General features: G+C 45.8%; 1 protein-coding gene across 2 annotated transcripts in view; it reads left to right on the top strand.

Annotated features, from left to right (window-relative positions):
* Window positions 1-26,726, top strand: part of ITIH5 (inter-alpha-trypsin inhibitor heavy chain 5) — a 105,858-nt gene that overhangs the window by 51,706 nt on the left and 27,426 nt on the right. The window lies entirely within an intron of this gene.

Here is a 26,726-nt window from a genome sequence, read left to right as displayed (position 1 = left end):
TCTCAAATCTCACAGAAACTCTGTCCAACCTGCATCCACCTCCAGGTCCTGCCTCACACGCAGTTGAACCTACTCCTAGCTGATAAACTATTGCAACTATTTTTTCTCAATCTCAATCTACTACTTTATGAATGGCTTCTTTGGCCATTTATATTTAAAAAATCTGGCATTAAAATCTGTATCTTCTGGTTTCTTCCGGTTTTCCATGATTTTCTGGTTTTTCATGGCATCTGGTTTTCCTACACTCCAGTAGAGCAAAAACATATTCCAAAATATGCTGCGAGACTAGGATTTAACTGTTTTCTTTCAGAGCAGGGGTATCCAATCTTTTGGCTTCCCTGGGCTGCACTGGAAGAAGAAGAATTGTCTTGAGCCACACATCAAATACACTCACACTAACAATAGCTAATGAGCTAAAAAAAAAAAAAATCACGCAAAAAAATCTCACAATGTTTTAAGAAAGTTTATGAAATTGTGTTGGGCTGCATTCAAAGCTGACCTGAGCTGCATGTGGCCCATGGGCTGGGGGTTGGACAAGCTTGTTTTAGAGGAGAGCCAAATATAATGTCTAACTAATAGAGGGGGAAAATAACCTTGCTCTGTGAATCAGCTTTTAGTGGTTCTTTAATGTCACGTGCTTGTCCAGAGCGCACCCTGCCAACTGCTCCATTTTTGACTTTTTCTTCCTTCTGCTTTCTTGACTGTCCATCTGGGGTTCCTTTTCTTTTGCATGAGGAATGTCATCCATGAGCATATTTTTAAAAAGAATTCTCTATCTTTGTCTGAAAATGATTTATTTTACTTTTATCCTTTAAGGATAGTTTTTACTAGCTATGGTATTCTACATTGGCAGTGATCGAATGATGAACATAATATTTGAAAATCTGTTTGTAGAAATAGTTTGAGGCCTAGGATGATGGTCTATTCCTCTAGAGAAGGTTTGGGCTTGTTTCTGTCAGGTCGCTGGGGGAATTAAAATCTGGGATTACTTTGGTCCATTTTCAGGGGTGGAGGTGTTTGGGCAGCCCAGATGTCTCGAAGCGGGACGGCAGAACTTTGAGGAGCTGGCGTATTTCTGCTTTGCGCATAGTGTAGGTTTGCCAGAGCACCCCTAAGCTACAAAGGGGATGCGCAGCCTCTCAGGTGTCTCTTCAGCCTTGACAAACACCCTTGAGACACAAGTGGTCCCAAATGCTGAGCTCACCTGTTAAAATTTGCATCTTCTCTCAGATTTTTTTTTTCTCACTGTTTTGTTTGCTCTCTGTTACTTTAAAGATTTTTTTTAAACCCCATTTGTTTAGCTTTTTTAGTTCTTACTGGGAAGCTAAAGAAAATGTTTGTTTAAGTTCTTTTTCAAATCTCCTCTGTGACGTTTTAGGATTTTCCGTTTTTTACAAAGTTTTTAATCTTTATATTTTCTCAAGCACAGTGAACATGTGCTTGTCTGTGTCTGCGAAATCCAAACTTTGGAGTCCCTTAGGGCTCAAGTGACTTGTAGGTTTCCCAAAGTTTTCCCCAAAGTTTTCATTACACCAAAGTGAAGCTTTCTCTTATAGTGGCTGATATTTATCGATGTTTTAGAGGCCACATAGCCTTTCCTTATTTACCAAATACCCTGTGAAGTTCTTCGCATTATGGGCTACAAGTTCTTTTTTTTTTTTGAGACGAAGTCTCACTCTGTCACCTGGGCTGGAGTGCAATGGCATGATCTCGGCTTACTGCAACCTCCACCTCCCGGGTCCAAGCAATTCTCCTGCCTCAGTTCCCCCAAGTAGCTGAGATTACAGGTGCTCGCCACCATGCCCAGCTAATTTTTGTATTTTTAGTAGAGGTGGGATTTTACCATGTTGGCCAGGCTGGTCTCGAACTCCTAACCTCAGGTACTCTGCCCGCCTCGGCTTTCCAAAGTGCTGGGATTACAGGCATGAGCCACTGCGCCCGGCCCTATGTACTACAAGTTCTTAAGTGCCATTTGTTGACCAAGTTGTTTTGTGACATTGATGGCTGCGTGATAGATGCTGACAGAAGAATAATCATGGCTTCTTTTAAGACCACTGTGGGCCACAGAATACAGTGTTAATTAGGCTGACATATGATCAGTATGATAATTTCCATTTGGATTTTGAATCACTTAACAGTTACTGAGTGGGTGCCATGTGCTGGGTTTCCCCAGGCATCTCATTTAATTCCTAGATACCTATGAATCTTCAGATGTTCTTTCTTTTTCTTTCAAAAAAAGCTTTTTCATGGGGGCAGGGTTTGTATTTCCTCTGAACAAACATAACTTGCTGAAGATATTTATGACTAAATTAACTGCAACCAGTCTGAATTCCTGTGACTACTGAATAGTTTGTATTCTGATGTTTTTATTCACCCCCATATTATGAATATATCTTATGGCGTTAAATATTCTTTAAAAACCTGATTCTAATGGCCATAGAGCAACATTGTTCACTAGAAGCTTCTATGAGAATGGGAATGTTCTACACCTGTGCTGTCCAATACAATAGCCGCTAGTCACATATGGCTGTTGAGCAAGTGAAGTATGGCTAATGCAAGTGAGAAACTGAATTTTTAATTTTAATACATTTAAATTTGCGTAGTTAATATGTGGCTAATAGTAACCATATGGGAGCGTGTAGCTGCAGAACATTTATTCACCCTCCACCTGTTAGAGACTGTTCAGCCATTTCCATTTTTTGCGATAATAAACCCCATCGGGATGACTGTCTTCATGTAGAAATGCCTGATGCATGCCCTGTCATTTTCTTAAATTAGATTCTTAGAATTGGAATTACTGGGGCAAAGAACACCAACTCATTTGTGGGTTTGGTACATATTCCAAAAACATTTTCTAAAAAGTCTGTGCCAATTTATAACATTTAAAACTGTTACCAGGCTAAGAATTCCAAATGGGTTAAGAGGCTTAAGGTAATCAATGAACCACACCCCAAAATATGTATAAAAAAATGCAGGTGCATATTTAACTGATTTTCAAGTGGGAAGAAACTTTCTAAGCCTAAAAGCAGTATAATCACTTTTAAGCCTAAAAGTAATTACAAAGGGGAAAATCAGTAACTTTAGCTACGTAAAAATTTTAAATTTTTGTTGTAAACAAAAAAAAGTAAACAAAAGACTAGAAAATTACATGCAGAAAAATACATAAGTGTATTATTAATACGTAAAGAACTGTTCCAGATTAATGAAAATTAATCCTATATAAGAAAATGAGCAAAGGATATAAAACAAGCTACTAGAAAGAAATAAGAAGATTTGATAAAATTATGAAAAAATCATCAAGCATATTAGTAAGTGAAGAAATGCATCTCAGGTGCCAGAGTCACTTCAGGGTTTAACCCCAAACCTAGTCCAATCCAGTGCCCCAGGGTTGTCTTCCACTTCCTATGGGAGAATGATCAAGAACCTTCTTGCCAAATAACCCTCAGAAAAATGAACCCTGCCCCAAATTGTCCAGAGAAAAACTAATGAACTAAATCAGGGTCTCCTAAATGTACCTTTAATCATAAAATAATTTGGGCACTTCTTAAAAATATGGCATGGGGCATTTCCAAAATAGCTAAGAGTATTATGTGAATGATTTAATATAAGAATCTTTAATCTTTAAAATAATTTGGTTGTCATCTCCATTTTACTGATGGAGAAACTGAGGCTTTGCAAAGGTAGATAAGTTGGCTAATACATGATGGTGGCAGACTTTAGTCCCAGGTCTGAAGTCTGAGAACTAAGCCATGTACCGTGCAAGTAACAGCGTGGTTGTGGTAAGAAGGCACACGTGTGTGCAGCTGGCAGAAGTGCAAATGGATGCAAGGTCAAGGCAGTCTTACATTTCAAGACCCAGTTGAGAAGGCTGCATTGCAGAAAGCAGGGATTTCCTTGCATGATGCAAGAGCAATGTAATAACAGATGTCAGATCATTTGTTTTTCTCCCTTCTTCCTTCATTCCTGGATATTAAAATTCCATTCCTTGCTAGCCGCTGAAAGTCTGGCATGCACTCTGCTGGCTTCGAAGCTTCAGCATGGCCTCTTTCCAGGAGAGCCACCCTAGACCAGCCAAACACATGTCTGAGCAATTTTGAAAGCCCCTCGCTGCCTTGAGTGGTTTTGAAAATTGCCAACTATTTTTGCAGTTCTCAGCTTCTCCAAGGCCACAGTACTAAGTGAAAAGCTTAGCTGGCTCTTTGAAGAGTCTTGTATATGATGTTGTGTCTATTGGTGAAGAGGACAATTACCTCAGGCAAAGGGCTTTCATATTGTGTCAACAGGCTTGGCAATGTGGGACACTTGTCATGCATCCACATGGATTCTGTTAAGACTCATTCAGTTATTCCCGATGTTCTTGGCTCCCCTCATCTTTGACAGGCCTGAAAGACCTTGCTGCATTTATTGCAATGTAGGACACATAGTTGGCATTTAATAATTACTTGAACCATTGATTTAGAAAAAGCTGTAAAGACCATTCAACCTTAAAAAAATATTCTCGGTAAGGGGTATATTGGCACCTGGGGAGCCCCCAAAGCTGAGTGTCTCTGGCATTTTCTGGTTTCTAATCCCAGTGGGAACATGATCCTGGAAGCCAGGACCTGCCCGGCTTGGGAACAGCAACAGAGCTGCCTGAGGTTTGCTGGCACGTGGCTTTGCTGTTTTCCCTCCTGTGTGCTTTTGCAGATGAGTTTGTTGAGAGATGGCTCTGGTGTTGGGTCAGGCAGGCAGGGTTTCTACCTCCCAATTTGAGCTAAAACTTCTCGGTGAGAATGGGAGCTGAGAAGAGCCAAAAAAAAAAAAAAAAAAAAAAAAAAAAAGGAGGGGGAGAAAAATGTAATCAGGGAAGGCTTCTGTTTTTCTTGTTAGTTGCGTGCTTAAAGCATTGACATTTGCAGACAGACATGTAGTCCTTGGGAGCATTAAGAATATGTTTTTCCTTGACCATGGTGTCCACTTTCTTGTCTTCCCTTTCCCTGATCTATAGAATTAGATCTACTACTTTCACATTCATATTAAAGAACTTGGCTAAGGGACCCTCTTTGGCAATCAGGCAGTGACGAATGGATCACTTACCAGATGTTTTCCATGCTTTAATGGTCTTCAAACCTGTTCTCACACTCTGTGTCCCTCTGTGCCAATTCTGGGTTCCCATGTAGCCTTTGAAGCTTGTCTTCCTTTCTCCATTTTATTTGGCTGACAAATTTAGAGGGTAAAGAACAAGCATGTTTCTTATCTGTAATTGTCAAGTTAAAATGAGGGCAAACGTGAATTAGTCAAGTTAAAATGAGGGCAAACGTGAATTAACGAGTAGGAGAACTGGGATCTGCATGTCGATTTTGCTTCACTCACAGGCTTACTTTATGCTCTAGGACATCGGTTTCTCCCTTGCTGTCCAAAATTGGGTTCCCAAGAGCTATTTGGGTATTTCATGTGTAACCTTACAGGTGAATAATTTGTAAGCTCCATGGACGTGGGGAACATCTTGTGTTTGATCATTACAATATGCATTCCCAACTCTTCACACACAATAGGTAATGACATTTGCTGCCAAACTACCAGCCCACAAACAATAAACGTATCCTGCATTTTTCTGAGGCACAGTAGTTACCATTGAGTGATCAGTGCATATCAAGTGCTGTGAGGGTTTTACATACATTTCTTCATTTAATCTTTCAGCCATCCAGTGAAGTAAACATTGCTATCCCTATTTTATACATGGGAAGGTGGAGGCCAGGAAGATGACGTAATTATGCTGAAATACACAAAGTTGTAAGTAGGAAAGTTAGGATTCAAGCCCAGGTCAGCCTTACCTAAAGCACTTCTCCGTAACATCATATATGGACCGTAACACAGTGGTGGTCTGTAGACCACTTCTTAAGCTTTGAGGCTCTGTTTTTGTCACCAAGTAATGTGAAGGACAGTGCTGCCCATCTCAGGTGAGTGCACACAGATGTCACCTACTCAAAGAGGTGCCAGCCAGCAGGCTAGTATTGTGAAAAACTCATGAAGCTGTTCTGCTTTGATTCATAGAATTATTGAGCAACATTTTATTATTTAACATTAAGCACTCCTTGGGCATGTATAGGGAGGCAAACTTCTTTACCTTTTATGATGTAGATTGGGCAAGTGACATCCGAGTGTGCGTGCAGATGGCAGAAATGTAGACTGAGGCAAAGTGGCTCGGGCAAGCTGGGTGACTGTCAAGTCCAGTGATGTCCAACAGTGTGACATTGTAGCTGCCCTCTTCAAACTATGTGGATCTGACACATTTCAAAAGAGAGGATCCAGACCAGGTATGGTGGCTCATGCCTGTAATCCCAGCACTTTGAGAGGCCGAGGCAGGAGGATGGCTTGAGCCCAGGAGTTCAACACCAGGCTGGGCAGCATAGTGAGACCTCATCTGTACCAAAAAGATAAACAAAATTAGCCAGGCATGATGGCCCACATCTGTAGTCCCAGCTACTTAGGAGGCTGAGGTAAGAGGATGGCTTGAGCCCAGGAGGTTGAGACTGCAGTGAGCTATGATGGCGCCATTGCACTCCAGCCTGGGCAACAGAGCCAGACCTTGTCTCAAACAAACAAACAAAAATTAAATGACGGAGATCAAAGAAGGCAGTCAGATTCACCGAGCAGCCTGGAGGAAAGCTCGGCATGAGCTGTGGGACCCAGAGGGCCTCTGAGGGCTTGACATCTGGTTAGGGGAGAGAAATCCCCGAACAAATGAAGGTGCTCAGAAAGCAGGAGGATGCAAGCTTGCCCAGTGAGAGCATGCCTGAAAGACTGGGGGAAGGGGTCTCAGAAGGCAAGCGCTACGTGGCTATCATGCAAATAAAAATCGACAACAGAGAGCGTCGGGTCCACCTGCTTTGCCTGTTCAGGTCTAGGCCTTGTTTAAGCACCTGAAAGCAAGGCCCCAGGAAATATCAGAAGGAAATATCAGAAGAGTCTAGCTTCCCTTTTTGGCTTTCTGGAGCCAGTGTCATCACACTCTTTTGGAAAGGGGCAGATGATAAACATCTTAAGTTTTGCAGACCAGATTTTTTTTGTTTTTTTCTTCTTTTGAGACTGAGTTTTGCTCCTGTTGCACAGGCTGGAGTGCAATGGCGCTATCTCAGCTCACTGCAACCTCCGCCTCCTGGGTTCAAGCAATTCTCCTGCCTCAGCCTTCCGAGTAGGCTGGGATTACAGGCATGCGCCACCACACCTGGCTAATTTTGTATTTTTAGTAGAGATGGGGTTTCACTATGTTGGCCAGGCTGATCTCAAACTCCTAACCTCAGGTGATCCACCTGCCTCGGCCTCCCAAAGTGCTGGGATTACAGGCATGAACCACGGCGCCAGGCTGAAGATTCATTTTTCTAAGCTTTCTCCCCTCTCCCCTCCTCTTTATTTCTGTAGAGACAGGGTCTCACTATGTTACCCAGGCTGGTTTTGAACTCCTGGACTCAAGCGATCCGCCCACCTTGGCTTCCAAAGTGTTGGGATTACAGGAATGAGCCACCACGCCCGGCCCCCAGATGGTTTCTGTTGTAACCACTCAACTCTGCTGTTGGATGCAAGATCTGTCCTCCTTGTGACAAGAGCACAGCCACAGGCAATATGCAAAGAAATGGGTGTGATTGTGTTCCAGTAAAAGCTTATTTACTAAAAGGCAGCAGCGAGGCCCCTGAGCCACAGTTTGCTGACACCTGTCTAGAGCAAGGACTCATCAAAATGACCTTGAGTTACATGCCGGTTGATTGTGTTTATTCTCGTCTACTGGGCTGCCCTTGTCAGGATGTTGCTGCCAGCAGATGCGTGTTTCGGGAAAACATTGCAAAACAGATTTGAGACTTGAGGCAGGAAGCAGAAGACAGTGGGGAAAACTGGCTTTTGTCTCTGACTCAGAATATGAGGTAATAAATGATGGACAGAGGGCAAAATATTCTTTCCCTAGGCCATGAGTGAAAGCTTGAATTTTTAGTTTCAAGAAAAAAAATTGCTCTCCAACAATGATAACACAGATAATTTAAAATAAATTAGAGGCACTCATTTAAAAATTTATTGCCGTTGTTGAGGTAGTTAACATTTACTCTGATGAAGTATATCTTAAAGGTAAAATGACGTCCTATTTTATTTATTTTTCCTTTAAACTTTTAGGTTTAAGAGGCACATATACAGGTTTGTTATATGGATAAATTGTGTGTTGAGGGGGTTTGGTGTACAGATTATTTCATCACCCAGCTAATAAGCACAGTACCTGAGAGGTAGTTTTTTGACCCTCTCCCTCAAGAGGCCCCAGTGTCTGTTCCCTTCTTTGTGTCCATGTGTACTCAATGTTTAGCTCCCACTTGTAAGTGAGGGTATACAGTATTTGTTTTTCTGTTCCTGGGTTAATTTGCTTAGGATAATGGCTCCCAGATCATCCATGTTGCTCCAAAGGACGTGATCTTATACTTTTTTATGGCTGCATAGTATTCCATGGTATATTTGTACCACATTTTCTTTATCAAGTCCACCACCGATGGTCATTTAGGTTGCTTCCATGTCTTTGGTCTTGAGAACGGTGCTGCAATGAACATATGTGTATGTGTGTCTTTATGGTAGAATGATTTCTATTCCTTTGGGTTTATACCCAATAATGGGCTGGCTGGATTGAATAGGAGCTGTTTCCAGTTCTTTGAGAAATCGCCAGACTGCTGTCCACAGTGACTGAAGTAGTTTACATTCCTACCGGCAGTGTATAAGCATTCCCTTTTCTCTGCAACCTTGCCCGCATCTGTTATAAAATGAGGTCATGTTATTGAAATGTGGAGTATCTCTGAATGTGGGCACTCTGTGGCCGTCATACAAAGAGACACTTGTCAGTGTAGAGCTTGGGGTGCTCCGGCATCACCTGCTCAGATTGCAGCCTTGCTGTGAGCATCGGAAAGTGTGGCGCCAGGAAATCACAGAAAAGCCTAGTTTCCCCCTTTCTGGTTTCCCAGTTTTTCACTTAAGTCCCAAATTGGAATTGGCAGACTTTTTCTGTAAAGGGCTAGATAGGGGCAGAAACGAAACTTTGCTACAAGTAACAGCGAGATAAACACTACAAGTCAAAGAGAATTAAATGAGATAACAAACGTGGAAGTGCTTATCAGTGTCAGAATGCTTTGTCACTCAGGGATTGTGTAGTCTTGGCTGGCTGGCTGAAATTGCAACTGGGTAAAATTCCTAAGCGCTGGCGTTGCCTGATAGCACAGCCCCCCACTTCTCAGGTTCGGGACGCCTGACTGTCACTCAGCTTCCCACTTTGGCTTTAACTCTAGACTTCAGATTCTCCGAACATGAAACAAATATGGGCTATAGGCTGTCGGGGTGGGGGCGCTAGGTATGGGGGACACAGAGATAAATGAGACACAGCCTTTCCTCACAAGAAGCTCAGAAGAGAAAGTCAGGCAAAAATTATACAGGGAGTGCTGCGTGTAATAGGGCATATGTAAGGGCCAGTAGTTGCGTGATGGGGTGGTGATCAGTTCTTTTTAGTAGTGGGAGAGTGGGGGATGATGGATGATTCTCAGAGGAGGGCATATTTGGGTGAGTCTCAAAGGCCTCTTGGAAGTTAATTGAGTGGGTGGCATGAGAAGAGGGGGATTGGATCCAAGCAAAATCAGAGAGATGCATGACATGTACAAAGTGTGGAGGCAGGAGAAAGCTTGCCTCTAAAGGCATCAGCCCTAAGTCACTTTCACCGAGAACTTTAGAATTTTGCTGGGGAAAAGAAACACAGAATAGACAAAGCCCAGTGGCTCACGCTTGTAATCCCAGCACTTTGGGAGGCCAAGAGGGGCAGATCATCTGAGGTCAGGAGTTTGAGACCAGCCTGGGCAACATGGCGAAATCTCATTTCTACTAAACATACAAAAATTGGCTGGGTGTGGTGGTGGGCACCTGTCATCCCAGCTGTTTGGGAGGCCGAGGCAGGAGAATTGCTTGAATCTGGGAGGCGGAGGTTGCAGTGAGCCATGATCACAGCACTGCACTCCAGCCTGGCGACACAGAGAGACGCAATTTCAAAAAAGAAAAAAAAATGGAACAATCATATATTATTCAAAACTAACATAGATAGTGGAAAGGATTGTAGGGGAGAGAAAGAACTTGAGATAGGGAGAGATTAATGATGGAGATGGAAAAGGAACTGGTTCTTGAAGATGGGGTACAATTTTCTTGGCAGGAAAAGAATGAGTGAATTCTTGGTTGGGGAAAACGACGAAGCATAAAAGAAGGCCGAATATGCTGTAGTGTGAAGGTGTGGGTCATGTTTTGGACTAGATAACTTGAAAACCTTCCTGATACAAACATTTAGAAAAGGAGGTGAATTGAAACATGTCTTGCTGGTAAGCAAGACACAGTCTAAGAGTCTCGGAATGAAAAGAGGACGGGGAAGGAAAACGCTGAGCGCGTGAGTTAAGTGTTATCCCCCAGGAGAGTTACCAGTCGCTGGGTCCTCGGGCCTGAGGCTTTAATGACCCCATGGGAACAGCAGATGAAAGCTTCGGCACTCTGAGGTGGGGGGTTGAACCTGAGACCCCTGATGAAGCTGGTTCCATCAAAGGACTGCACCCTTAGGGGAGAGTAGGCAGAGGAAACCTCCGCCCGCTGATGCAGGAAGACAACATAGAAGGTTGCCCAACTCTGTTTGGCCTTGGAGGTTGGGGGCAAGGGAAGACTTCCGTTATGACCATGGGACCCAAATCAAATAGCCTGGAAGCATGTGAGCAGGTGATTGAATGTACACTACCATGGAATCAAAGATCTCTCTGATAATCTACCTATCAAGAGCTTCTGGGCTAGGGAGAACCTGGAGGTGCCTGGGAAGCTCTTGCAGGGCTGTGGCACCAACTTATGCTGTAGGGGATTCCCCCGGATAAAGCCCCTCTGAGAAGACGCTCACGACACAACAGCACAAAACACACAAGGAGGCAGTCCACGCAGACCAAGGGACAGTCATGCCACGCACTTCAAAAATAACCGTATCAGGCCGGGCGTGGTGGCTCACGCCTGTAATCCCAGCACTTTGGGAGGCCAAGACGGGCAGATCATGAGGTCAGGAGATGGGGACCATCCTGGCTAACACGGTGAAACGCTGTCTCTACTAAAAATACAAAAAAATTAGCTGGGCTTGGTGGCAAGGCCTGTAGTCCCAGCTGCTCGGGAGGCTGAGGCAGGAGAATGGCGTGAACCCGGGAGGCGGAGCTTGCAGTGAGCCAAGATCGCGCCACTGCACTCCAGCCTGGATGACAGAGGGAGACTCCGTCTCAAAAACAAACAAACAAACAAAAAACAAAATCGTGTCAGTGTTGAGATAGAATTCACAGACCATAAAAGCCATGCTTTCTAAGCATACCGTTCAGTGGCTTTTAGTATTTTTGGGGAGTTGGGAAACCATCACCACTATCTAATTTTAGAACATCTCATCATCCCCTAAAGAACCCCCACACTGATTAGCAGTCATTGCGCGTTCACCCCTTTTTCTAGCCCCTGACTACTACTAGTTGGCTTCTTGTCTCTATGGATTTGCCTATTCTAGACATTTTGTATTAATAGTTATACAGTGTGTGGCCTTTTGTGCCTGGCTACTTTCATGTAGCATGATACCTCCCAGGTTCAGCCATGTCATAGTGTGCATCCGTACTTCTTCTTTTTTTATTGTTGAATAGTATTTCATTAGATGGATATACCAGGCATTTTTTAGCAGAGATTCTGAGAGCGTGAGGTGAGTTTGAGCTTGCACAGAACTATGCGCTACAGCTGCAGCTAAACTCAGAGGTGGGATTCAGTTGTTTACATGATGCTGAGGTGTAGGATTTCTTCAGTGGCTGATGGAAGGAGCCATGCAGCTGGAAGTGCTGTAGGAATGTAATCTGTGGGCCACAGCTGTTGGTAAGACAAATGGGACACAGAAGCTATGAGACTCGGGGAGCCTGCATGGAATGAGAGCATATGCCTCACAAGAAGGAACTTGAGCCAGAGTGGTGACTACGAATGTGGAAGAAGGAAGAGGTATGGAGCTGTTACTAAAGAAAATCAGTGTGGCTTGGTAATTAGCTGGATAGAGTTAAAAAAAAAAAAGATTCTTGAGACTTTGGAACCATGAGTGGAAGTAGGAAATCCTACAGGAGGAGCTGATTTGAGAGAAAAATATTATATGAGTTTGTTCTCACACTACTATGAAGAAATACCTGAGACTGAGTAATTTATGAAGGAAAGAGGTTTAATTGACTCTCAGTTCCACATGTCTGGGGAGGCCTCAGGAAACTTACAATCATGGCAGAAGGGAAAGGAGAAGCAGGCACCTTTTTCACAGGGCAGCAGGACAGAGTGAGTGCAAGCAGGGGAAATGCCAGATGCTTAAAAAACCGTCAGATCTCGTGAGACTCACTCATTATCACAAGAGCAGCCTGGGGGAAACCGCCTCCATGATTCAGTTACCTGCACCTGGTCCTGCCCTTGACCTGTGGGGATTATGGGGATTAAAATTCAAGGTGAGATTTGGGTAGGGACACAGGCAAACCATACCAAATATTATGTATTGAGTTTTCAGCAGATTAAGACTGAAATGACAGTGGGGTGGTGAAGGTATTCAGATGGAGAGCCTGGAGGTGTGGACTTGAGAGAGCCCAAAACAGATGTGGTAGCTGAAGAATGGATAAAACTCCTTCAGGGAAGAGGAGAGAGAGAGGGAGGATGAAAGGCCAAAAACTGAGCCTTAGGGCAGGCATGGTGGCTCACGCCTGTAATCCCAGCACTTTGGGAGGCTGAGGCAGGCAGATCACCTGAGGTCAGGAGTTCGAGACCAGCCTGGCCAACATGGTGAACCCCCGTCTCTACTAAAAATGCCAAAAATTAGCCCTGCGTGGTGGCATGCACCTGTAGTCCCAGCTACTCAGGAGGCTGAGGCACGGGAATCTCTTGAACCTGGGAGGTAGAGGTTACGGTGAGCTGAGATTGAGCCACTGCACTCCAGCCTGGGCGACAGAGGGAGACTCCATCTAAAAAAACGAAACAAAAACTGAGCCTTATAGTGTATCAGATTTGGTAGGAGGAAAAGAGGGTGATTGATATGCATGTGATCAACAATTCTACAATCAATGAAGAGAAATTCTGGTGAGGGGATTTAGTACTCCAAGGGTAGCCCTTGTTCTGAGAAAAGCTGCTGCTCAGGGATGGCCGTCGGCCCTGTGTGGTGGTGTTCCCCATCACGGGGTGTTCACATGCATTCCTGGGGCCACCTGGAAGGACCCCCAGAAGCAGATCATGCAGAGGTTGGAGATATAACCTGCTTGATGCTGGCTACTGGATACCAGGAGGGAGGCTGATGCTGCTGAGAGTGTTCAGAGTTCCTACGGAGCAGACTTGTGTCATTGAGAGAGAGACAGGCCTGGCAAAGCAAAGCCTCAGCTAGTCCTCAGTGCAGTAGTGTTTATGATTTAACAATGGCCTGGCAAACTCTCCTTGAATATGGCTCTGGAAGATCTGCTTCTGTGAGGATAAAGCAGTCACCCTCCCCAGATATAAACACTTGGCATTTGGCATTCTTGACCTCCAAGAACCCCGTTGGGCCAGCCCTCTCTCTGAATTGGGGTAAAGAAGAGGAAGTTCTCACAGTCACTGTTTTAGACACTGTTCCTTTGATTCTCTGAAATCTCCCACTTTTGCTTAGATGTGGTCATCATGCACAGTTCTACAGTTTGCCAAATGACATCAGTTGCTGATGTTTCAAGAAAGATGGATAAGTAAAATTTGTGGGGAGAGGAAAGCCAAATTAAAATTAATAACAATTAAGAGCTCTTTCCCCACCGGTAGCAAAAAATGTTATATTGAGTGGTGCCATAGTCTGTGTCTTAGTGCATTCAGGCCACTATAACCATGTGCCATAAGACTGAGTAGCTTATAAACAACAGAAATCTATTTCTCACAGTTCTAGAGGTTGGAAAGTCCAACATCAAGATGCCAACAGACTCTGTGTCTGGGGAGGGCCCACCTTCTGGTTCATAGACGCAACTTCTCCCTATGTCCTCTCATGGTGGAAGGGAGTAGCTAGCTAGCTCACTGGGGTCTTTCATAAGGGCACTGATCCCAACAATGAGGGCTCTAATTTCATGACCTAATTACCTCCTAAAGTCCCCACCTCCTGGTACCATCACTTGGGGGTTAGGATTTCAACATATGAATTTAGGGGGACCCAAAAAGTCCCTTGTGTACCCCTAGGCTTTGCCAAATTCTTAGCTTGAAGAAGGATGTTCTGATTAACCAAATGTTAAGTCAGATAATTAGTGATTTCCCAATCATCTTTTCTAGGTGCACGTGTAACTTGAAAGGGAAGGCAAAGGCCAAGGTCACAAGACAAATATCCAGGAGGAGAGACCGGGCTCATTTCTGGTGGGCTGGGCAGGGCTGGGTTGATGGCAGCAGTGGGCTGAAGGGACCTAGTGCTCAGAGATGTTCAGGAGACAGTTGTGGTCACTTTGAGAATGTGCTAGACTGAAGGAAAATACCTAGAAGAAGACAGAAGCATGTTTCGGGGGACCAGGTGGGAAAATGGGGTTTCAGAGGTCAGATTAAGTCACAGCATTGGAATTATTCTCCCCCCAGCATCCTGTCCACTGGCTCAGATTTCTGAGATACGGAGCACATCTGAAACTTCAGCCAACCTACACCCTTTATGACTGGTTAGAACTTAGTCCTGAGGCCATTTTGCTTTTCTTCCCCAGGTAGTTGAGCCAGACAGAGTAGGAAGAGATGTGAGGTTTCTACTTAACCCTCCTTCCCCATAGATCTAAGAAGCCTCTACTGCCTTCTCTGCTCTGGACTCTCTAGCTATCCACATCCAATCTAGCACAAATAAGGAAGACAAGAAAAAGTAACCAGAGCACCTCTCAATCCCCAACAGTTAAGTTCACCCGTTTTTATAATTTCTTCCCTCTTGCAACAGAAATCTCCCTCTCCAGTCTCATTGGTGACCTTAACTAAGAGTCTGGGAAGATGGGAAGAGACCCAGGAACAGTGTCACTCTCCCTGCCTGGTGGAGGGGGCTCCACTTCCGCTAAATATTTTCTTGTATATACAATCTACATTTGTGGATATGCTGTGTTTACTTCTTGCATAATTGTTCCATGATTTTACATGGAGCATGGCTTTTTCCCAGCCTGTCCATATCTTTGTGTTTCATGTTCTCAATGTTTGTGAAGACACATCTCTGGGAATTTATAGTGAGAGGCATAGGATGGACCAAAGCCAGGGAGAGAGGAATCATGAGAACTTAAGGGAAAGGGAAAGGTGATCAGGTCAAAGGCAGGTGGAGAGTCTGACACCAAAACACCTGTACAATGAAACGTGGGGATCTAGAATCCAGACCTGCAGTAGGACAATATAAACTTCAGATTTAGACCAGGGGTGAGAAACCAAGAACTCAATCATTTTATCAGTTCGTGTGTCAGAACAGTGGATGGGAGACACCAGTTACACAGAGAGCTGAACCTCTCTTGGTCAGCATCATCCTCTTACTTCCTATTAGGGCAGGCAGCCATGCCTGGGGTTCACCTGAAGCCAAGAGTTAGAGGTAGGCGGGGTTCTTGTCAAGGCTATCAAGCCTATGTGCTAAGGCTGTGTTCTTGGCTAGAATGAGAAGTATGGAATTGACAATGAATGTAAATCCTCTGAAGTACTGACCTTCCACATGAAGAGAAGTGGGAAAAAAATCTATTTCTAGCCCTGAGTTATTTACACATCAAGTATAAAAAATGGATTTGTCTACTATGTCATAAAGAATAGCAGAAATATTATTGGCAAAGAGCTTTTCAGAAAAACGTACAATGACATGATTAGGTAAATCATGTCAAAGCAAAGTCAAAACATTAGATAACTGATCTTAACATAAGCGGAGGGTTAAGATGAGACAGTTCGCTTCTCAAGTTAGAATAATATTATGCAAACATAAAGATTAATGGAATTAGTTTTGTTTATATTGCAAAAAATGTTTTAATATCTAAACCTATTCAGCCTTTTTAAAAAAAGTTAAGGCTGACTTTAGCCAGAATTTAATCTTTAGCAATCTTTCTATTTTAGAACCAGTCTTGAAGTGGTACTGGTATTTAGAAACTTTACAATAAAAGTGCTTTTTATCTTGCTATGAAGAAATAATTTGTTTATATTTTTACGTAGATGGGGTAAACATATATGCAAGTAAGTATTTCGAATCAGAGTTGCGATATTATCTAGCACAATCCTGCATTCAAAGAGCATTTGAAAGGAGACTTTAGCAGTAAATGAAAGTGTAGTAGCTTAAAAGAATATATTTTAAAATATAGGAGCCCTGTGATTTTGCTTAGTTGAAGAAATATGCTTTTCTTGGCAATGTGAATGTTAAAATGTTGAGAACAAAGAAAAATGTTTTCTACATTTACTTCTGAGTGAAATTTCATTAAACTGTTTAAAAATATTTGAAGATGTAGGACTTCTATCCTAAATTTTCCATTTTATGAAGAAAGCTAATTAGTTTCTGCCATTTCTCCAAAAAATATTTTGGCCAGTAGAAAAATCGTTCTAGTTTCTCGCAACAAGATTTCCCTTGTTGACAGAGACACCTTTTTTGGTTATCTTCTGTATGTTACAATTAAACATTTTTATTTTTAATATGAATTATATAATGTGGTGCATTTCAGGAGGTATTTGTAGCAGAGGGGCAACAAAAGGAACTTTGGCATTGCACGATCGTTGACTTCCTTTAGGCATTTTCATAACCCCTTGAAGTGTTACTTACACTCTTACACTGTAGTCAATGGAGTAGCATTCTTTTGTAATGTTTTGATTTCTTCCTGGGAGCCAATCTGTTGCTAGATTTTTTAGAAGTACAACAATGATATGGACCCAAATACATTATGGAGAACTGGTTCTTCTTACTCAATTTATTGCCTTACTCCTAAGACTGGGGATTTAAAAAAAAAATCTGATTATTTGGTGGGTCAGTCACAGTAAGATTTCAGAAAAGCTTCCTTCAAATTACTGAATGACCTGCAGAATGTAACATAAGTTTATGCTACCTTTTATAGAATAAGTTTTTGTAATCTTGTAATACTATGGACTTGGAATACCCCCACTGAGGCTTAGTGGACACCCACGTCCTGGGGACATCCCTTGGAAAGTCATGGCTGCTCTGGTCTCAGCCATGACTGTGACTCCAAGGTGACGTGGGACCATGCTGTGTACGGGTGTCTGTGGGGTACACAGTGGGTGACTCCAAGGTGACTTGGGATCATCCTGTGTACGGGTGTCTGTGGGGTACAGAATAAGTGACTCCAAGGTGACGTGGGACCATGCTGTGTATGGGTATCTGTGGGGTACAGAATAGGTGACTCCAAGGTGACTTTGGACCATGCTGTGTACGGGTGTCTGTGGGGTACAGAGGGGGTGACCCCAAGGTGACTTGGGACCATGCTGTGTATGTCTATGGGGTACAGAGGGGGCAACAGATCTGAGGCTGCGAAGGCAGACATTTCCATTCTCCTCACTGTGGGCTTAGGCAAGAAGTTTCAGGTTGCAGTAAGAATCTGTTGTTGTGAACTTTGATGAAGTCACAGATAGTTTTTTATTTTGGTTGGTTCCTTCAGATGGCATGATGACAGGGCCATACTGCCACCCACCAAGGGGCACTGAGGACCTCCTGCCTGCTGGGTCGGGAAGGCCCAAGGACAGTACAGACACCTGCCCCCTCCCCACTGGTGTCCGTGGCCTCTGCCTACCTTAGAAAGGACAAAGGCTGACCTGCCACTACAGCTTGTCTTGGGCATATTTCATTTTCCAGAATTACCTTTCAGAAACTTAGGGCTGTTTTCATTTGCTGATCATGATTCTCTTCCATGGCTCAAATCAGGCTTTCAGAAGGTCTTTGATTTCTTTGGTGGATTTTTTTTTTGAGATGGAGTCTCACTCTGCACCCAGGCTGGAGTGCAGTGGTGCGGTCTCTGCTCACTGCACCCTCCATCTCCTGGGTTCATGCAGTTCTCCCGCCTCGCCTCCCGAGTAGCTGGGATTACAGGCATGCACCGTCATGCTTGGCTAATTTTGTATTTTTAGTAGAGATGGGGTTTTGCCACGTTGGCCAGGCTGGTCTCAAACTCCTGACCTCAGGTGATTGTCCTTCCTCCACCTCCCAAAGTGCTGGGATTACAGGCGTGAGCCACTGCACTTGGCCTTTACTGGATTATTTTAAGTTGTTCATCTTAGGTCTTTCCCTTAGGCTCATTCAAAAGAACTATGTGGATCAATGGGAAGGAAAATAACCCCCTGGTAAACATTTTAGACTGAGGCAAGTGATGGTTCCACTCAGGAGAACAGCACGATCATTGTGCAGGAGGCGTGGAATGGCTAATGCTGAGTTCCCTTGAACTTGGATTCATCTGTGATGTCATGGGTTCTCCTTGTCTTATGCCCAAAAAACGTAGGGTTTGTGGCACAAGAGCCTTTTGTGTCAGGGTTAGTTCCCATCAAATATGGTTTGAGAAAAGCTGCATCGTGGGTACCCGATGGAAGTGGGAGGAAGCCGTGGGCTGCAGCTGGCTCTTCGTGGGCTCCCTTGACTTCCCCTCTGAGGGTCTCATTAGACGCGATTCTACTTGGGAAATGTTCACCGGTCATTCATGGCGTGGTAGTTAACGCAATGGAATGCTTACCCCTTTGAGGGTTGTGCCAAGAGCCTGAAGCTCCTTGGGCTCAGTTTTATAGGAAAGAGGGAGAGGCAGACAAAGGAAGACCCCATCTCTTGTTCCCAGTGCAGCTTCATGCAGGGCCTGTGGTGTGCAGGACAGATACCATTAAAAAGACTCTTTAATCTTCCTCCCCAAAGATCCACTGGAACAAGCCAGACCATTGCCAACTGTACTGAAGGGATGGAGAATCTGAAATAGAGTTTACATGTATTTATTTATTTAGACGGAATCTCGCTCTGTTGCCCAGGCTGGAATGCAGTGGCGTCATCTCGGCTCACTGCAACCTGTGCCTCGTGGGTTCACGTGATTCTCCTGCTTCAGCCTCCCTGCCAGCCTCCCTGGCACTTAACTTGAATTCCAGTACTACAACCCTACTACTATCCCGCACCTGAAATAAACTAACCTGACTAAGTAGCTGGGACTACAGGCACGTGCCACCATACCTGGCTAATTTTTTGTATTATTAGTAGAGATGGGGTTTCACCATGTTAGCCTGGATAGTCTCGATCTCCTGACCTCATGATCCACCCGCCTTGGCTTCCCAAAGTGCTGGGATTACGGGCGTGAGCCACCACACCTGGCCAGAGTTTACTTATATTTATTTATGTCCTGCCTTGTGCCTGGAAGAATTTAAATAGAAAGAGATTAAGGGACTTACTTAATAGTAAACCTAAGACAGAGCTGGAATGGACTTCTAAGATAGTGTTTTTAAAGCAAATAGGTTTTTGTTCTTTTAACCCAAGTGAAGTACGTGTAAGAAGAGGAATTCATCACCATAAAATAGTTTTAAACAGAGTAATCTCTATCCTTTGTGACTCTAGATAACTGGGTTTTAGAAGGAATCTTGTGTAATGCCTGCATCCAGGCCAAGGTATGTCTTCACTACCCGAATAGTAAGAAGTATATTCTTTCCATTTACTAAGTGTATCTGGGTGCGATTTTCAAAATCTCCCTTCAGTCCAAACATCATCTGGTATTTTTTATTTTTTCAATTTTAATTTTATTATTTATTTATTTACGTTTTAGAGCTAAGGACTCGCTCTGCTGCCCAGGCTGAAGTGTAGTGGCATGATCCTAGCTCACTGCAGCCTCAAACTCCTGGGCTCAAGCGATCCTCCTGCCTCAGCCTCCTGAATAGCTGGGACCACAGCCATTGCTCCCAGCCTGGAATTTTTAAAAGATCTCTTCTGATGACCTGTGGACCCATGTCTGCAGCTTGTCCTCTTGTGTTAGCAGAGATGACACCCATTCACTATGGATTGTGCTTTTAGGAACTGGCACGGACCCCCCAGGGGAAACCCGAAGGGCCTCTTGTGGGTTGACCTCTGTAAGAACCCTGTTTTCCTCCTCAGTAAGGCCCACAGGTGCCCCTTATGTTTTTCCCCTAGGCACAGGGGCTTGGTGTTCCTGCCTCTTCCTGATCCCCCACTCTCCCCAAGACTTGCTAATTCCTCCCCACTGGCTTCCCAGTCAGGAGTTGTCAGGCAGTGACCCGAACCCCGTCCCCTTGGTTTCCACCCCAAAGAAGCCCTTGTCCTTGTCCAAGAGCATGAAGACAATGAGTTGGAAACTCTTCTTATGGCCCCAAAAAGCAAGAGTGGCCTTCTAAAGTCAGACACTTAAGCCCCTTGCGAATCAGGCCTGTACCCTGATTGTATTCATCTCCATGGAAACTGCGATACATACGATGATACATTTTATATGCCTGTTTTAAAAGATCTCCAGGGAAGACATTTCCACAGCCCCCTGTGGTCATCTTTTAAGGAATTAACTTCATGACTCCAACATGTATGTTTTGGGGGTAACTGTCTCAAGCAGGCTGGCCTCTTTCTAGCATGGAAGGCCCCTAGAGGGAGCTTGGAGGACAGGAGCGTGGCTTCCTGGGGTGCCCAGTGTCTCTTCCTTCAGGCCTAGTTAGTTGGAAAGAGCATCGAGGGTAAGTGGTGACCAGCTGTGTCCATCACCTGTACTGGAAGAGTCTACAGCTCTTCCTAGCCACGATCATGCGGCCTCAGGATTGGGAGGGACTCTGAACGGGAGTCTTGTCCAGTCCCTGAAGTGATGTTCCCTTTTCCTCTGGACAGGCTCAGAGGACACATCTTCTGCCTCTCTGGGCATCCTCTGATCTGTCTGGAATGCGCTTACCGTGTTCTCTGGACTGTGCTCCTGGCAGACTCTGACTGCATTTCAGTTCGTCTTCAGCATCTGAACATGATGTGCAGAAAGATCAGCTCCAGCCCCTCACATGAACCCTTCTGTGTGGACGCTCCTCTCCTCTTTGCTCTTAAACCTCCCACAGGAGGCAGAGCTCTTGGCTGCTCAGCCCATTGGAGGTGGGAAGGCAAGTCAAGGGGTAACAGAGCCAGTGGCTGCAGTCTGCAGTGATTGGTGGGGCCGGGTGGCTGCAGTCTGCAGGGGTGAATGAGGTTGGGTGGCTGCAGTCTGCAGGGGTGAGTGGGGCTGGGTGGCTGCAGTCTGCAGGGGTGAGTGGGGCTGGGTGGCTGTAGTCTGTAGGAGTTAGTGCCTGCCCCTCTGGAACGAGGGCAGGAGTCCATCACACGGCTCTCCTCTGAGTGGGAATGGAGCCACCGGGAGGTGCCTGGGCTGCCTTCCCTGGTGCATGCAAGGACAAGTTGCAGCTGAGGCCTTACAAGGTCATAAGGAGCCTGTAGCTGCTGAGCTGAGGGAAGGAGGGTAGAGAGATTGAATAGCTCTTCCTAAAGCAGAATATCCGTCATGTGGGAAAAAAAAATGCCAGCTTAAGAGCTAGGCGGGTCCCTCTGGAGGGTCCTTGGCACACTGTGAAGGATCTCCAAGGATGCCAGCAGCTAAAGCAGCAGCTCTGCCGTGTGTGGCCTCTCTGGCAGGCCCCCATGCAGCCTGACCACTCTGGGCCCAGCAGTGTGCAGCATGGAGACTCTCAGGAGGGCCTGAGAACCGGGCCCAGCACCCCAGCACCCCAGCATTGCCCCACCACCGCCACTGCATGCTGCTGTCCCTCCCATCCCAGCCGGCACCTTCAGTCCTTCCTGGGTGGGGACACCTGGACTGAGTGCACAGGGTCCGTCTGATGCTCACATAGGCTGTGCTGGCTCTAAGTGAGAGGAGGGGCAGGGAGCCCAGGATGAACCAGGGTGAGAAGCACCCAGCGCCCTGGCTGAGGCCGCCCCTGCCTGTGGAGTGCAGTTCTCTGAGTTATTGATCATCACTGCCGCTTGTCTATCAGGCAGCTCGGAGCTTCCTGCACATCCTCTTTCTCAGTAGTGTCTGTCTTAGCTTCTCCAGGGCTGGGCTGTGTCTCATGTCCCTTGCATTCACCAACAGAACCTCTCTCTCTCTTTCTCCTGCCCTCTATTTCCCTCTTTTCCCTACTCTTTCTGTCTCTCTCTTTCTCTCTGTCCCTCTCTGAGTATTCTGTCTGTCTGTCTCTGTCTCCTCTACCTCTGTTCTTCTCTGTCTCTGTCTTATTTGTTTAATAATACAGCAGATATTTACTAAAAGCTTACAATGTACCAAATGCCACCACGTTGGGAGGGTGGGGCAGGGCAAGGGGATGGCTGTTTTGAGGAACTCCCTGTCCGGTGTGACAGATGGATCGTTTATTCACTACTCACTTATTCAGAACACATTTGTCAAGCATCTCCTATGTGCCAGGCACTGCTGGGTATTAAATATAGAATAATAAACATACAATAATAAACCAGAAAAAGTGGCTGGGCGCGGTGGCTCACGCCTGTAATCCCAACACTTTGGGAAGCTAAGGTGGGCGGATAACCAGGTAGGGATCGAGACCATCCTGGCCAACACAGTGAAACCCTGTCTCTACTAAAAATACAAAAATTAGCTGGGCATGGTGGCATGCGCCTGTAGCTCCAGCTACTCAGGAGGCTGAGGCAGGAGAATTGCTTGAACCCAGGAGGCAGAGGTTGCAGTGAGCCGAGATCGCACCACTGCACTCCAGCCTGGCGATAAAGCAAGACTCCATCTCAAAAAATAAAATAAAAAATAAATAAATAAATAAATAAATAAAACAGAAAAAGCTCTTGCACACAGAAGCATAGACTGGAGATGGACAGACCAGTCAATGCACAGAGAGAGAAGGACATTCTGTCTATCAACGTGAAAGGAGAGAGCAGGGGCCCATGCTTTGGGGAATGGTGGGCAGGGCTGGGAAACAGGGAAGGGCTCTCTTGGAAGATCATGTGTAAACCCAGGATTGCAGGACAAGAAGGGACCTGCAGCAGCAAAGACTGAGAGGAAGAGGAAGGGAGCGCCAAGCAAAGGAAGCAGCAGGTGCAGGAGTCCTGGGGAGGGAAAGAGCTTGCAGGACTCATGGCCGCACAGCGTGGACATCCTGTAGCTGGGGTACGTGTCAGCTAGTGCAGCAGCGGGGGTGGAGCTGTCACCTATCTTCACCATTGGGTTAGGAATGGCCTCACCAAGGAGGGGACATATCAAGTGAGTTTTGAAGGGTGGCCATAGCTCAATGTTTAGGAAAGGCGGGGAAGGAGGGCAGCCCCTGGTGCCACCACAGGAAGTCACGAGAAAGCAGGGTGAGTTTAGGGAAGCTGGGTGTGGGCGAATCAGACCTTATTGTTGATAGCTGGGGCAGACTAGCAGGAAATAAAAGACAGGGATTTGAACCAGGACCATTTATTTTAATGAGGATTTTGTATCCAAAAAGAGACATTAGGCCAGGCGCGGTGGCTCACGCCTGTAATCCCAGCACTTTGGGAGGCCGAGGCAGGCAGATTACGAGGTCAGGAGATTGAGACCATCCTGGCCAACATGGTGAAACCCCGTCTGTACTAAAATACAAAAAATGAGCTGAGCGTGGTGGCGTGTGCTGTAAGCCCAGCTACTCTGGAGGCTGAGGCAGGGGAATCGCTTGAACGCGGGAGGCGGAGGTTGCAGTGAGTGGATACCGCGCCACTGCACTCCAGCCTGGTGACAGAGCAAGACTCCGTCTCAAAATAAAATAAAATAAGAGACATTAGACTTTATGCTGAGGGCAGCGAGGGGCCATGGAAGGCTTTGAAGAGAGGAGGGTTGAAAATCCACATGGCAGTAATGTAGGGCCACGCTACGTCCTTCCTAAAGTGCAAGCCCTTTGTCGCTCCACTTCCACGTATGGGAATTTATCCTAAGGGAAGAGTCATGGGCACAAAGACGTGGGGATAATGAGCTTCCCAGCAGTGCTGCTCAAATATTCCAGAATACTAAAACATGGTGGATGCATGCAGGAGGATGCTGGGTTGCTGTTAAAATGACGTGGCAAACATTTCTCCATTGACGTGAAAACCGTATGTAATATGTTATAGTAAAGAGAAACTTTACAGCACGAGATCTGTATTATATGATCCCACTTTCTTTAAAAATCACACCTGCACACACACACAGCCGGGAATGTTTCTGAAGTGGTATGTGGCACACCAGCATTTTAGTAGTGGTTGTCTCTAGGTAGGCGTGATGATGTGAGTTGTATATGTTTTTCTTCTGATCTTTCAAGGAATTCCAGGGTGGTGTTGAAGGATGTGAGGGCCTGACGTCCAGGCTTCCGTCCTGGACCACGGGTGAAGGTTGCAGTGTCCTCTGTCCCGGGACAGAGAGCAGCAGAGGAGAGGGAGATTTAAAAAGACGAAGGTTCCATTCTCCACCGAGTTGAGTCTGAGCTACCCGTGGGACACGCAGGGAGAAACGGTTGGCAGGTCAGTCTGGATGGAACGAGAGAGGCCAGCTCCAGAGATGAGCCTGGAAGTTCACAGATGACGATGGCACTATGGGGATGGATGATGTCACCTGGGGCAGTGTCTGGTGTGAGTGGAGCTGAGAACTTCAGCTGAGAAAAGGACCGTGTGACTCACCCTGAAGGGCCAGCAGAGAAGGGGGGCAACAGCAAAGCCCAGGGGAGCACCAATCCCCTCCAGGGAGGGGCCGGGGAAGTCAGAGCAGGAGGAGTTTCAAGGAGGGAACAGCATAGACTTGACAATGTCTTCTGCAGAGTGCTGGCACATCTTGGGTGTGGATTCTGTTTATTTGCATGGGATACTTTGACGGATTTCCTGGGGGTGGGAGCGGACAGGAAACTGCTGCAGTGAGCTCCTCTGAACAAGGAGAGTATCGGGGGATAGGAGGAGGGAATAGCAGAGGAGAAAACAGAGAATAGTGGAGGTCTTTGAGCCCTGGGAATGGAAAGGAGCACTCCACTGAATGTTCTTTTCTCCCAGAAGAATTTGTTGCATTCTTCAGTAGGATGAGAACGTGGGTTTAATGAAATATGTTCATTGTTCTTGTCCCTGGGCAGGTGCAAAAATCCTGCAGTGCCTTCATTTTTTTTTGAGATAGAGTCTCGCTCCGTCGCCCAGGCTGGAGTGCAGTGGTGTGATCCCAGCTCACTGCAACTTCCACCTCCCAGGTTCAAGTGATTCTCCTGCTTCAGCCTCCTGAGTAGCTGGGATTACAGGTGCACCACCATGCCCAGCTAATTTTTTGTATTATTAGTAGAGACAAGGTTTCACCATGTTGGCCAGGCTGGTCTCAAGCTCCTGACTTCAAGTGATCTACCCACCTCGGCCTCCCAAAGTGCGGGGATTACAGGTGTGCACCACCATGCCTGGCTAATTTTTGTATTATTAGTAGAGACGAGGTTTTGCCATGTTGGCCAGGCTGGTCTCTAACTCCTGACCTTAAGTGATCCGCCTGCCTTGGCTTCCCAAAGTGTTGGGATTAGAGGCATGAGCCACCGCACCTGGCCTAATGTGCAGATTTAAAAATAGATGCATTGAGAATAGTTTTCTGAAGTAGAATTTGAGGTTCCTACAAAATTCAAGTTGGACAGTGGGATATGGGATGAGCAGTTGGATTCAGGATTGAAAGGAGGCTGAGGAGTGAGGAAGAGGGAAAATTCCAGAGGGAAAGGATACGAAAGCAGTGGTTGTTTCACCTAGCCAGAGAGGCCGACGGGGCCATCTGTCCGAACCTGGAGAAGGAGGAAAGGCGAAGAGTCATGAACCGGGGAAGAGACCTACAGCGTGTTTTGACGGTGTCCCAGAGCCCCTTAGCACATGTCCTTCTGGAAACCACCACTCCTGATGTCACCGTTTCTCTTAAGCTTTGCCAGGGCTTTCCACCAGCCAGCAAGTAACAGCAAACCCATCTAGAACTGAGATTGTGTGCCTGGCCCTGCCCAGAGCCCTCTTCATCTCGATCCTGATTTAATCCTCATGACAACCTGATGAGGCAGGTACTATTACTGTCCTGATTTTATGGATGGGGTAATGTGGGCGGAGCGAGTAAGTGAGGGAGCTTACTGCTCAGGGCCCCAGGGCCCCACGGAGAGTCAGAGATGAATCCAGCCTCAAGGGTGACAGCTGGCCCTGAAGCCTGCGCTCTTCACCTTCGTAAAGGTGCCGGATGTCTTTTCGTGGTCATTATCTAATGAAAGTCCCTGACCTCCTATGCTGAGTCTCTAAGTGTCTAACAACAGTGCTGCTTGGGAAGACAGAGTTTGCCCACAGTGTCTGTGGATTACTATAGAAACCTTTTCTAGGCCCCTAGAGTATTTCTGGTTTCAGGTCATATGGCTTCTTTCTTCTTTCCATGCGTCACAGCTGACTTTAGTGCATACCTGTTATCACTTAGCATCCCCAATCTCACCTGTATTACTTCCTGGCTTTGCTCAAACTGCCTTCCTTCTCTTCAGAATGTCCTTCCAAGCCGGGTGCAGTGGCTCACGCCTGTAATCCTAGCACTTTGGGAGGCTGAGGCAGGTGGATTGCCTGAGCTCAGGAGTTCGAGACCACCCTGGGCAACATGGTGAAACCCCCGTCTCTACTAAAATACAAAAATTAGCCAGGCGTGGTGGCATGCACCTGTAATCCCAGCTACTTAGGAAGCTGAGGCAGGAGAATCGCTTGAACCTGGGAGGCAGAGGTTGCAGTGAGCTGAGATCGCACCACTGCATTCCAGCCTGGGTGACAGAGTGAGAGTTTGTATAAA

This window comes from Hylobates moloch, unplaced genomic scaffold (genome assembly GCF_009828535.3).
Source record: "Hylobates moloch isolate HMO894 unplaced genomic scaffold, HMol_V3 SCAFFOLD_2, whole genome shotgun sequence".
Classification (NCBI taxonomy): domain Eukaryota; kingdom Metazoa; phylum Chordata; class Mammalia; order Primates; family Hylobatidae; genus Hylobates; species Hylobates moloch.
This window is presented reverse-complemented; position numbering and strand designations above follow the sequence as displayed.